Raw genomic sequence first — 12,771 nt, 5'->3', positions numbered from 1 at the left:
CTTGTTGATTTTAGCCATTCTGACTGGTGTGAGGTGATATCTCATTGTGGTTTTGATTTGTATTTCCCTGATGCCGAGTGATGTGGAGCACTTTTTCATGTGTCTGTTGGCCATCTGGATGTCTTCTTTGCAGAAATGTCTGTTCATGTCCTCTGCCCATTTCTTGATTGGATTATTTGTTCTTTGGGTGTTGAGTTTGCTAAGTTCTTTATAGATTCTGGACACTAGTCCTTTATCTGATATGTCGTTTGCAAATATCTTCTCCCCTTCTGTCAGTTGTCTTTTGATTTTGTGAACTGTTTCCTTTGCTGTGAAAAAGCTTTTGATCTTGATGAAATCCCAATAGTTCATTTTGCCCTTGCTTCCCTTGCCTTTGGCGTTGTTCCTAGGAAGATGTTGCTGCGGCTGAGGTCGAAGAGGTTGCTGCCTGTGTTCTCTTTAAGGATTTTGATGGATTCCTTTCGCACATTGAGGTTCTTCATCCATTTTGAGTCTATTTTTGTGTGTGGTGTAAGGAAATGGTCCAATTTCATTTTTCTGCATGTGGCTGTCCAGTTTTCCCAGCACCATTTATTGAAAGAGGCGGTCTTTTTTCCATTGGACATTCTTTCCTGCTTTGTCGAAGATTAGTTGACCATAGAGTTGAGGGTCTATTTCTGGGCTCTCTATTCTGTTCCATTGATCTATGTGTCTGTTTTTGTGCCAGTACCATGCTGTCTTGATGATGAAAGCTTTGTAATAGAGCTTGAAGTCCGGAATTGTGATGCCACCAATGTTGGCTTTCTTTTTCAATATCCCTTTGGCTATTCGAGGCCTTCTCTGGTTCCATATAAGTTTTAGAATTATTTGTTCCATTTCTTTGAAAAAGATGGATGGTACTTTGATAGGAATTGCATTAAATGTGTAGATTGCTTTAGGTAGCATAGACATTTTCACAATATTTATTCTTCCAATCCAGGAGCATGGAACATTTTTCCATTTCTTTGTGTCTTCCTCAATTTCTTTCATGAGTGCTTTATAGTTTTCGGAGTATAGATTCTGTGCCTCTTTGGTTAGGTATATTCCTAGGTATCTTATGGTTTTGGGTGCAATTGTAAATGGGATTGACTCCTTAATTTCTCTTTCTTCTGTCTTGCTGTTGGTGTAGAGAAATGCAACTGATTTCTGTGCATTGATTTTATATCCTGACACTTTACTGAATTCCTGTATAAGTTCTAGCAAGTTTTGGAGAGGAGTCTTCTGGGTTTTCTACATATAGTATCATATCATCTGCGAAGAGTGATAATTTGACTTCTTCTTTGCCGATTTGGATGCCTTTAATTTCCTTTTGTTGTCTAATTGCTGAGGCTAGGACCTCTAGTACTATGTTGAATAGCAGTGGTGATAATGGACATCCCTGCTGTGTTCCCGACCTTAGCAGAAAAGCTTTCAGTTTTTCTCCATTGAGAATGATATTTGCAGTGGGTTTTTCATAGATGGCTTTGATGATATTGAGGTATGTGCCCTCTATCCCTACACTTTGAAGAGTTTTGATCAGGAAGGGTTGCTGTACTTTGTTAAATGCTTTTTCAGCATCTATTTAGAGTATCATATGGTTCTTGCTCTTTCTTTTATTGATGTGTTGTATCACATTGACTGATTTGCGGATGTTGAACCAACCTTGAAGCCCTGGAATAAATCCCACTTGGTCATGGTGAATCATCCTTTTAATGTACTGTTGAATCCTATTGGCTAGTATTTTGTTGAGTATTTTCGCATCTGTGTTCATCAAGGATATTGGTCTATAGCTCTCTTTTTTGATGGGATCCTTGTCTAGTTTTGGGATCAAGGTGATGCTGGCCTCATAAAATGAGTTTGGAAGTTTTCCTTCCATTTTTATTTTTTGGAACAGTTTCAGGAGAATAGGAATTAGTTCTTCTTTAAATGTTTGGTAGAATTCCCCCGGGAAGCTGTCTGGCCCTGGGCTTTTGTTTGTTTGGAGATTTTTAATGACTGTTTCAATCTCCTTACTGGTTATGGGTCTGTTCAGGCTTTCTATTTCTTCCTGTTTCAGTTGTGGTAGTTTATATGTTTCTAGGAATGCATTCATTTCTTCCAGATTGTCAAATTTATTGGCATAGAGTTGCTCATAGTATGTTCTTATAATAGTTTGTATTTCTTTGGTGTTAGTTGTGATCTCTCCACTTTCATTCATGATTTTATTTATTTGGGTCCTTTCTCTTTTCTTTTTGATAAGTCGGGCCAGGAGTTTATCAATTTTATTAATTCTTTCAAAGAACCAGCTCCTAGTTTCATTGATTTGTTCTATTGTTTTTTTGGTTTCTATTTCATTGATTTCTGCTCTGATCTTTATGATTTCTCTTCTCCTGCTGGGCTTAGGGTTTCTTTCTTGTTCTTTCTCCAGCTCCTTTAGGTGTAGGGTTAGGTTGTGTACCTGAGACCTTTCTTGTTTCTTGAGAAAGGCTTGTACCGCTATATATTTTCCTCTCAGGACTGCTTTTGTTGTGTCCCACAGATTTTGAACCGTTGTATTTTCATTATCATTTGTTTCCATGATTTTTTTCAATTCTTCTTTAATTTCCCGGTTGACCCATTCATTCTTTAGAAGGATGCTGTTTAGTCTCCATGTATTTGGGTTCTTTTCAAACTTCCTTTTGTGGTTGAGTTCTAGCTTTAGAGCACTGTGGTCTGAAAATATGCAGGGAATGATCCCAATCTTTTGATACCGGTTGAGTCCTGATTTAGGACCGAGGATGTGATCTATTCTGGAGAATATTCCATGTGCACTAGAGAAGAATGTGTATTCTGTTGCTTCGGGATGAAATGTTCTGAATATATCTGTGATGTCCATCTGGTCCAATGTGTCGTTTAAGGACTTTATTTCCTTGCTGATCTTTTGCTTGGATGATCTGTCCATTTCAGTGAGGGGAGTGTTAAAGTCCCCTACTATTATTGTATTATTGTTTATGTGTTTCTTTGATTTTGTTATTAATTGGTTTATATAGTTGGCTGCTCCCACGTTGGGGGCATAGATATTTATAATTGTTAAATCTTCTTGTTGGACAGACCCTTTGAGTATGATATAGTGTCCTTCCTCATCTCTTATTATATATAGTCTTTGGCTTAAAATCTAATTGATCTGATATAAGGATTGCCACTCCTGCTTTCTTCTGATGTCCATTAGCATGGTAAATTCTTTTCCACCCCCTCACTTTAAATCTAGAGGTGTCTTCGGGCTTAAAATGAGTTTCTTGGAGGCAACATATAGATGGGTTTTGTTTTTTTATCCATTCTCCCCTCGTGGTCCAGTAGCTGTTTGTCCCTCTTTTGCTCAGCTTCTTTATTCTCTGTCATTTGATCTTCTATATCACTAATTCTTTCTTCTGCTTCATTTATCCTAGCAGTGAGAGCCTCCATTTTTGATTGCACCTCATTAATAACTTTTTTGATTTCAACTTGGTTAGTTCTTTTATTTCTCCAGAAAGGGCTTTTATATCTCTCAAGAGGGTTTCTCTAATATCTTCCATGCCTTTTTCGAGCCCCGCTAGAACCTTGAGAATTGTCATTCTGAACTCTAGATCTGACATATTACCAATGTCTGTATTAATTAGGTCCCTAGCCTTTGGTACTGCCTCTTGTTCTTTTTTTGTGTGTTGAATTTTTCCATCTTGTCATTTTGTCCAGATAAGAGTATATGAAGGAGCAAGTGAAATACTAAAAGTGTGGCAGCAACCCCAGGAAAATATGCTTTAACCAAATTAGAAGAGATCCCAAATCGTGAGGGGGGAGAAAGGGGATAAAAAGAAGTTCAAAAAGGAAGAAAGAAAAAAAAGAAACAATAAAAAAAAAGAAAAGAAAAGAATTTAAAAAAAAGAAAACAAATAAAAATATAAAAAAGAAAAAATATATATATTAAACTAGTTAAAAAAGTTAAAAAAGAAAAAGGTAAAAGTTAAAAAAAAATTTTACCAGAAGGTGAGAAAAAAAACAAAAAATGAAAAAGAAAAAAATTAAATTAACTGCAAGACTAAAAAAAATCACAGGGAAAAAGCCATGAGTTCTGTGCTTTGCTTTCTCCTCCTCTGGAATTCTGCTGCTCTCCTTGGTATTGAAACCACACTCCTTGGTAGATGAACTTGGTCTTGGCTGGATTTTGTTGATCTTCTTGGGGAGGGGCCTGTTGTAGTGATTCTCAAGTGTCTTTGCCCCAGGTGGAATTGCACAGCCCTTACCAGGGGCCAGGGTGAGCAATCCGCTCGGGTTTGCTTTCAAGAGCTTTTGTTCCCTGAGCGCTTTTCATAGAGTTCTGGAGGACGGGAATACAAATGGCAGCCTCCTGGTCTCCGGCCCAGAGGAGCCGAGAGCCCAGGGCCGCACTCCTCAGTGCGCCCTCAGAGAACAGTGCCCAGTTACTCCCGTCTGCCTGACCTCCAGCCGAGCTCCGAGCTCACCGAGCCTGCGACCGGTTCAAGGTAACACCAAGCTGTGAGCTTACTGTCGGCTCTGACTCTGTAGCCGGCTTTCCTGTTCCAATACCTGCAAGCTCTGCGACACTTAGACACCCCCGATCCTTCTGTGACCCAGCGGGACCTGAGGCCACGCTGATCCCGCGTGGGGTTCGCCCGGGTTTAGCCTCTGGAGCGATGTCCCTCAGTGGAACAGACTTTTAAAAGTCCTGATTTTGTGCGCCGTTGCTCCGCCGCTTGCCGGGAGCAGGCCCCTCCCCCCGGGGTCTGTCTTCCCGTCGCTTTGGATTCACTTCTCTGCCGGTCCTACCTTTCAGAAAGTGGTTGTTTTTCTGTTTCCAGAATTGCTGTTCTTCTTCTCTTTGATCTACCAATGGATTTTCAGGTGTTTGCAATCTTTAGATAAGCTATCTAGCTGATCTCCGGCTAGCTGAAGTAGTCTCAGCCTGCTACTTCTCCGCCATCTTGACTCCTCCCCCCTATATCACTTAATATTATATCACTTAATATTATATCACTTTATATCACTTAATATTATCACCTATTCTGTGCCCCCAGACGTAATTCTTAATGCTTTAATGTAAAGAGCTTCTAAATATATTGTTTGAGTATATCCCACCTAACATAAAAATAATTTCATACAACAGAAAGAAGGCTTCCCAAGAAGCAGAGTCAATTATCAGTAGAAAAATCAGATTGAAAATTAATAGCATCCTGGGTTTTTTGAGTATTTGTTCTACTGGTCATTTCATCATCATGAAGTGGTGTGAAAAGATTACCTTCTAGCAAATGATGGGAGGACAACATAATCAGAAGCCCATAGCTGATGACCTAATACAGTTTTTGAAATTATAGTCTTCTAAGCTTGGATGTCGGTGGCAGAAAAGTTCAAAGCTGCATCCATGGTTACATAATTAAGAGTGTATGATTATCTTTAAAGAGGAATCTTCAAAGAATATTCCAAGGAGTCTGTATTCCATTAATTGTAAAAACCTGACAAAAATGGTTAGAGGGATTTTTGGCTTCCTTGATAACTGTTGGAACTTCGTCAGTTCATGTGTAATGTATATGTCATTGTTCTTGCATAGTGAGCAATTGGTTTCTCAATGCCATCTGGCATTTTTTGGCTAAACACAGATGCAACACCATAAGGTGAAATACCAGCAGTGAGAAATAATAGTTTATATTTATCATAATGTACTAGCACAAAACCAGAAGCCAGTAACTGCTTAATGTTCCCAAAAATCTGTCTTAATGTTTATTGTTTTTGTTTTGCTTTTGCTTTGTCTTCTTTTTGGTGTCAGTAGGCAATGAAGTGGTTCAGCAATGAATGGATTTTGAGAAGAAAAACACGGAATTTTAACGGGCCCATCTTTGTTTTTATAATTAGCACAGTTTCTTGAATTGGGTTAATGTACAAATGCATTTGTCTAAAACATGCTTTTGGAAACTTTCAGCTCCCTTTTTGATGGCATAGCTAAGCATTGGTTATTGGCATCGGAGATAGAATGATGAACAACATGGTCATGAAAACTCTCCTATGTGGCATCCAGTCAAATACCCTAAAGGCTTTTTTTTTTTTTTTTTAAAGAAAAAGAGCAAGAGAGAGAGACGGGGGGAGGAGGGGGAGAGAGAGAGAGAAAGAGAACACATGCCAGAAGGGAGAGGGGGGCCAGAGGGAGGAGCGAGGGAGAGGAGAGAGGGAATCCCAGGCAGGCTCTACACCCAGGGCTCGGCCTGATGTGGAGCTTAATCTTATGGCCCTGATATCATAACCTGAGCCAAAATCAAGAGTCTGATGCTTGTATCCCTAGTCTTTTTTAAAGGTGACTCTCAGTTGATAGTATTATGAAGATCAAGACATTTTAACAATATGGCATAATTGTAATTTTGAGGAAGCAGAAATTTTTCATTTTCTACAGTCAATTGAAATTCTGTACTGAAAGAACTTGGTCTATTGCTTTTTCTTTAATGTAAGATAATGAGTAGATGAATCATACACTAAAAACTAGTTTGAAATACACCTGACATTTTTCTCGCCCCCAGATGGCAATGCATCGATTGACGTTTGACACCTATGGAAGATGAAGCTGTCTGAGTGTCTTACTCAGTATTTGTGTTTCAAAATCCTACCCTTCAAGGAGGCTTTTGAGTTGACAGCAGTGGCACAGCCCTTCAGATAGGTGGAAATGCTTAGAAACTATTCTTAAAAATTAAAGTTGAAGTTTTTCTATAACGTTTTCCTTACAACAAAAGGTAAATTTATAACTTTGAAGTGGTTAGAGCTAAGTGAAATGGCAGTTGTCCTCTTTAGTTCCCAAAAGAACACCTTGAAAAAAACCTGTAGAAGATTCCCTATGTGTTCTCATACTCCTTTATGAATATAAAGGTCCTGAAGATAGATGATACAGGTAGAAACAATGTCCTTTCTCAACAATCCTCTAAATGACCAGGAGGCATACCTAATTGTTCTAATCTTCCCCTTTACTTCAGATCATCGAAATCATTGGTATCTGATTCAATTTTCATGTATGATACTTAAATTTCATTAAAATTCAGACATATTTTAACCACCATGTGGTGAACACATCTCATACTCAGAATTCACCATTCCCTGACATCCTTAGTTCTAGCTAGATCTTCTCTCTCCAGTGTGCTAGCTACCATCCACATATGGCCATTGAGCATTAGAAACATAGCTGGCTCAAACTGAGATGTGCTAAGTGTAAAATACATCCCTGATTGCAAAGTAAGATAAAATACCTCATTATGATTAGATATGGTATATTTTGTTATACATTCATTATATATAAAAAATATTTCTGATATATTGGGTTAAATAAAATATCAAATTTCATGTTTATTACTTTCTAAAATGTGGTAGTAAAAAATTTAAAATTAAATATGTGACTCATATTATTATATTTCTTATGGATGGTGCTATTCTAGAGAGTTTCACCTCCATTCTTCTCTCCAAACCATCTTCTGGATCTTGCCATGCAGTTTAGGGTAATCATTTCTCTAGAGAAAGCTTAAACTTTAATAATCCAAGTTTTGGTCAAGAACAACTTTATAATTTGAAAAAAAGAACTATATAATAAAGAGTGTGTGTGTGCATGTGTTTACACACATTTCACATTTCTTTTATTCTCCTAATCCTATTCTGATCTCATAGTCTTAGTTCCTTTATTTATCTTAATTCTTTATTTCCGTATTTCCCTTTTTTCAGTCATTTTGATGTTTCTTCCTACTGGGGAACCCAAGAATGATGATCTTCCCTCCAGTTTCTCTAGCTCCCTTTATTCCCCTGTTATTATCTTTCTACCACATGCGTTCTACAAAATCTAACTTTAAATCAATGCTAAATCCTTATTACTTTTTCTTACACATAGATATAGTTAAAGAACAGAATATAACTATGCAAATTGGAACTTCTAAAAATTCAGTGTACTAACATGACTGAACTCTCATTGCTGCCCGGAAATCATGTAACTTGTGTCTGGTCAGCAACTGTTCTCACTCTTCTCAATAACACATTCCATTTACTGTATTCACTTACTGATTCTTTCTTTTTTTTTTTTCTTTTCACCAAGTGATATTGAATGTCATTTATATGCAAAGAGCAGGTGATAAAGAAATGAAAACACATAGTTCCTTCTTTCAATGAATATACAGTCTCATACAATATTTGCAAAGTGTTTGGAATAGTTTCAGGCAGATAATAAAAACAATAAAAGTGTTTGTTAAAATAAAATAGTGCATGTAGTATAATCTTTACTATAACCCAGTAGAATAAGAAACTTAAGGGTGAAATAAGTAATCACTTTGTGTCTTCTTAGAGTGTGTGGTGGCTTGTGAACTTTCCAGGTGGAGATAGTTGTTTCTAGGCCATTAGAAAAACAGTCCTAGAGCCAGGGATATTGGATTAAGATACAAATACCAGAATCCTGGGGCACCTGTGTGGCTCAATGGGTTAAAGCCTCTGCCTTCAGCTCAGCCATGATCCCGAGGTCCTGGGATCAAGCCCCGCATCTGGCTCTCTGCTCTGTGGAGAGCCTGCTTCTTCCTCTCTCTCTCTGCCTGCCTCTCTGCCTACTTGTGATCTCTGTCTGTCAGATAAATAAATAAAATCTTTAAAAAAATACTAGAATCCTGAAAAGGTTAAGTCATAGTTAATAACTCTTGGATAAAATCATTAAAAAAAGACTGAAATGAAAAAAGAATCAAGGTTAATAAGCACATACAAAGAAAGGTCATCCAAGGAAACAAAACAAAAAAGCACAAAAAGAATGGATGAGAAAAGTAGGAGAAGGACTTTGCAATAGGACTGGCTCCTTTTCATCATTAAGGGCTATGACAAAGTTCCCCTTTCCAAGGAGATCTTATCACAGCATCAAAAATAATATACACACCTCCAAATCACTCTATTTCATGTCCTGAATTCATTTTCTTTATAGCACTTTCCATGTTTAAAATGATCACAGTATTGATTTACTCTTTTAAAGCTTGTCTCTCAAATAAAAGGCATCTGAATCAGCAAAGAAGTCAAACTCTTAGTCTTTGCAGATGGTATGATTCTTTACATGGAAAACCCAAAAGACTCTACTCCAAAACTACTAGAACTTATTCAGGAATTCAGTAAAGTGTCAGGATATAAAATCAACGCCTAGAAATCAATTGCATTTCTTTATACCACCATCAAGACAGAAGGAAGAGAAATTAAGGAGTCAATCCTATTTACAATTGCACCCAAAACCATAAGATACCTAGGAATAAATCTAACCAAAGAGGCAAAGAATCTGTACTCAGAAAACTATAGAATACTCATGAAAGAAATTGAGGAAGACATAAAGAAATGGAAAAATGTTCCATGCTCATGAATTAGAACAAATATCATGAAAATGTCAATGCTACCTAGAGAAATCTACACATTTAATGCAATCCCTATCAAAAATACCATAAACTTCTTTTCACAGAAATGTAACAAAGAATCCTAAAATTTATATGGAACCAGAAACGACTCCAAATAACTAGAGTAATATTGAAAAAGAAAGCCAAAGTTGGTGGCATCATAATTCTAGACTTCAAGCTCTATTACAAAGTTGTAATCATCAGGACAGTATGATATTGGCACAAAAAACAGAAACATAGATCAATGGGACAGAATAGAGAGCCCAAAAATGTATCCTCAGCTCTATGGTCAATTAATCTTCAACAAAGCAGGAAAGAGTATCCAGTGGAAAAAAGACAGTCTCGTCAACAAGTGGTGTTGGGAAGATCGGACAGCCACATGCAGAAGAATGAAACTGAACCATTTCCTTAGACCACACACAAAAGTAGACTCCAAATGGATGAAAGATCTCAATGTGAGACAGGAATCCACCAATATCCCTTGAGGAGAACACAGGCAGCAACCTCTTCAACCTCAGCCACAGCAAATTCTTCCTAGGAACATTGCCAAAGGCAAGGGAAACAAGGGCAACAACGAACTATTGGAACTTCATCAAGATCAAAAGCTTTTGCACAGCAAGGGAAACAGTCAACAAAACCAAAAGACAACTGACAAAATGGGAGATGATATTTGCAAATGACATAGCAGATAAAGGGCTAGTGTCCAAAATCTATAAAGAACTTAGCAAACTCAACACCCAAAGAACAAATAATCCAAACAAGAAATGGGCAGAAGATATGAACAGACATTTATGCAAAGAAGACCTCCATATGGCCAACAGACACATGAAAAAATACTCAACATGACTCAGCACCAGGGAAATACAAATCAAAACCACAGTGTATTACCACCTCACACCAGTCAGAATGGCTAAAATTAACAAGTCAGGAAAGAACAGGTGTTGGCAAGGATGTGGAGAAAGGGGATCCCTCCTATACTGTTGGTGGGAATGAAAGCTGGTGCAGTTACTCTGGAAAACAGCATGGAGTTACCTCAAAAAGTTGAAAATAGAGCTACCCTATGACCTAGCAATTGCACTACTGGGTATTTATCCTAAAGCTAAAAATGTAGTGATCCAAACGGGCATGTATACCCAAATGTTTCTAGCACCAATGCCCACAATAGCCAAAGTATGGAAGGAGCCTAGATGTCCATCAACAGTCAAATGGATAAAGAAGCTGTAGTGTATATATATACAATGGAATATTATGTGGCCATCAAAAACCAGAGATCTTGCCATTTGCAACAACATGGATAGAACTAGATGGTATATGCTAAGCGAACTAAGTCAATCAGAGAAAGACAATTATCATATGATCTCACTGATATGAGGAATTTGAGAAATAAGAGGAACATAGGGGAAGGGAGGGGAAAAAATGAAACAAGATGAAAACCAGAGACAAACCATAAGAGACTTGTAATCTCAGGAAACAAACTGAGGGTTGCTGGAGTAGAAGGGGGTCAGGGGGATGGGGTGGCAAGTGATGGAAATTGGGGAGGGTATGTGCTATGGTAAATGCTGTGAATTGTGTAAGGCTGATGAATCACAGACCTGTACCCCTGAAACAAATAATACATTTTATGTTAATAAAAAAATAAAGTAACTAAAAAAGAAATAATAAAGCCTGTCTTTCCTACCTGAAAGGTAAGCTCTTCAAAGGCAAGATTTTACCTGTTTCATTAACCAACATCTCCCCGAAGCCTAGCTTAGTGTCTTTGCTGTTAGTAGATACTATGTGGGCATGTGTGGAATTAATGACAGGACAAGGAAGGAGGGAGGGAGGGAAAGGAAACCCAAATGGAGCAGCCACTACTTGACAGAAGCTATTGTTACCATATGGGTTCACAGCACTAGTGTGATCAAATATTTTAATTTGCTGAAAGAAGCCAGAAGTCCAGATATTTACCATATTTCATTGTTTCTAAAATATGTTTTTTTCACACTTTAACAACTCTGAAATCAGGATGTGTCTCATAATTGATTGACATCTTAGATTCAGTGAAATTAGGGACGTGAAATTCTTCTGTTTTTAAAATCACAAAGCACTTATTTGGATCAAGCAAAATACTGATGTCTGGATTAACATGTTCCCAGTGGAATCTCTGACTCGGAAGTTTTCTTACACCCCCTTCCTTGCATCCCTGCAGTCTCCATTTTACATTTTCATGGGTCCCTACAATGAAAATGCTAAAACATGAACATAGGGCAGAGTGGCACGATCATTATCATGGTAGTTTACTTAAGGGTCATATTTGACAAAACCAAACAACATCTCATCAGTCTTTGACAGTGTATAATTATGTGCCCAATGTTATGTATTGCCCATATGCAGATACTTTGTCTTTGACTTTGGTTTTAATCATGAAGAAAAATTGAAGGATAGAAAAAAAAGGGGGGGGGGGTTGGGAAATATCACCAACCTACCTTTTTCTGGTATTCACATCTTTGGCTGATAAATACAGTCCTGATTTATTCAGTCTATTTTCCTTTGAGGATTTATATAAACTCTCTTTATAACCTTTACCAGATGTTTAAAAAATACATAAATGAAAAAATTTATAAATTGTCTATGCCAAAAAAGTAACTAACGAGAAGAGTTAAATTGTACTTTAGATATTTCAAGATTTAAGGAGAAAAGTATAAAATCTACATGATTCTCATCTTACTTGAGACAAGGAAGCCCAAGAAATGTAATTTACTGTCAGAGAGAAGAATTATTTCTTCTTCCTTGCTTCTTCCCTTTTCGTATTGAGGTTTTTTTTTTTTTTTTTTTTTTTTTTTTTTAGTAGGAAATACTAGCTGAGCTTTAGCTGATGTATTGTGCTTAGAAAAGAAATGCAAAATGACTGTTATTACCTTCTTAAATACAGGCAACAGCTTCATATCTCCGCTTAATATGAAAGAATTAACTGTTCTAACTGCCATTTTGATCTCATGATGTGTTTAATAAAAAGCATGTAACAGTAAATGGTAGTGTTTGGTTCATGTGTTGACATAAATCAATTTATAAACTCTAGGTTTCATTTAATGAGTATTTGCATTTCACAAATAGCACACTGTGAACAGTTTCAGCATTACAGCCTTTTATTTCACTGCATTAATGTCAACAATGAACTTTGATGTCGTATGATGTTAAATCACCTCTAAGGCCTTAACTTTTCATAGAACCATCTAGAAACTCTTTTATATATAGCAGTTAGGCAAATAAATGTGAGAATGATTTATTGACTAGGATCTTCAACTTTCTAAGAAAAATGCAGAAGAATATAACAAGTAAAATTAACATGAAGTGATTAGTATATATATATATTTTTTTAAAACAAATATATTTTTAGGAGGTAGAATTTTAAAGA

General features: G+C 37.0%; 1 long non-coding RNA gene across 1 annotated transcript in view; it reads right to left on the bottom strand.

Moving 5' to 3' along the window:
- LOC106007134 overlaps nt 1–12,329 on the bottom strand; it is an 87,503-nt gene extending 75,174 nt beyond the window's left edge. The window contains exon 1 of the long non-coding RNA XR_001181701.2: nt 12,275–12,329. This is a non-coding gene — a long non-coding RNA (uncharacterized LOC106007134). The remainder of the gene's footprint in view (nt 1–12,274) is intronic.
- Between the last annotated feature and the right edge of the window lie 442 nt (nt 12,330–12,771).

This window comes from Mustela putorius, unplaced genomic scaffold, assembly GCF_011764305.1.
Source record: "Mustela putorius furo isolate JIRA1106 unplaced genomic scaffold, ASM1176430v1.1 tig00537227_pilon_pilon_pilon, whole genome shotgun sequence".
NCBI classification, from domain to species: Eukaryota; Metazoa; Chordata; class Mammalia; order Carnivora; family Mustelidae; genus Mustela; species Mustela putorius.
Note: the sequence above shows the minus strand (reverse complement) of the source record. Positions and strands in the feature narration are given on the sequence as shown.